A 1,238-nucleotide genomic window follows, 5' to 3' on the forward strand; every position below is an offset into this window, starting at 1 on the left:
TTATTCTTGTCAAATATGGTGGTAACATCACTTTCTTACAGAGTATGATTGGTTTTTTAATTAACAAGAAAATTCTTAATTCAATTACACATTATAGAATAATATTTACAATTGAATCTCAATCACACCACTTTCTCCTTTTGATTAGAATTATCCGGGATTATGGAAGAAGTGATGACTAGTATGCCCATATCTTTATTCTCTCATGAAGATCTACAATATACTTTGTTCTCTCTTTGTAGTTTGCCCATATCTTTGACGGAAAATGTGTTCTCTCTTTGTAGTTTGCCCATATCTTTGACGGAAAATGTGTTGGAAAGCTTGTTGATGCATTCATTAACCTTTTCATTACAATTTCTTGTAAAAAAAATGTATCATCTAGATACACAACATAAGTATGTATAATATTGTGTTGGGCCTAGTGGTGGAGGTTTGGATCCTTTCAAAATCTTGAATCCTGCTAGATAGATGCAATCAATCTTTATGTTGGATCAATCCATATAGAGATTTGCCTTGCCTTTAAACGGCGTCCCTCTAATGAACAAATATCTAAGATTTAAAAATAGAAAACATGACATAATAACACAATATCAATGTTATGTTTTCTTTATTGTTAGAATAGTTTTATTGATTTTGTGTTCTATAACAACTTAATAATTAACATCAACAAGCTAAATACTGAAAATATTTAGTTTCTCAAGTATATATTAAATGTTGTAGCACAGATTTAATGAACTAAACATATATATTTTCTTATTTCAAATGAATATATTTTCTTAAAATAAGAGTGTACAAGAATATAAGAAATCATCACAATATAAAAGAGAAACCAAGATTAATTTTGCCTATATGATCCTTAAATTATTGTAGTGGTATGCCCTTAATCAAAGATTCCATTAATGAATAAATTATAGCAAGTGAAAATGAAAAAAAGACTGTTGGGGTGAGAGAGGCTCGAACTCTCGACCTCAGGATAACTCTTGGCTATGAGACCTACGCGCTAGCCAACTGCGCCACCACCCCAACGATGTTGGAAAATTAACTGTATTTTATATAGTTGGATAAACATTCCGATCATTATAAGGAAAATAATATTTATATTTGAAATCAAGTCTAATAAAAATAGAAAAGTAATTAAATTTACATAAGAAAAGTTAATCGGAGATACGATTCCATCAAAAATTCAAGAATTTCTTCTTTCCCTTACAATTTATAAAAAGTATTGTTTATATTCTTAA

The 1,238-nt window shown here is 29.0% G+C and overlaps 1 non-coding gene across 1 annotated transcript; it reads right to left on the reverse strand.

Annotated features, from left to right (window-relative positions):
- Nucleotides 1-939: 939 nt before the first annotated feature.
- Nucleotides 940-1,023, reverse strand: TRNAM-CAU (transfer RNA methionine (anticodon CAU)). Its single transcript is given in 2 exon segments — nt 940-975; nt 986-1,023. It is a non-coding gene; the product is annotated as a tRNA-Met (tRNA).
- Nucleotides 1,024-1,238: the final 215 nt, after the last annotated feature.

The sequence above is a fragment of the Lathyrus oleraceus genome, chromosome 2 (assembly GCF_024323335.1).
Source record: "Lathyrus oleraceus cultivar Zhongwan6 chromosome 2, CAAS_Psat_ZW6_1.0, whole genome shotgun sequence".
Lineage (NCBI taxonomy): Eukaryota > Viridiplantae > Streptophyta > Magnoliopsida > Fabales > Fabaceae > Lathyrus > Lathyrus oleraceus.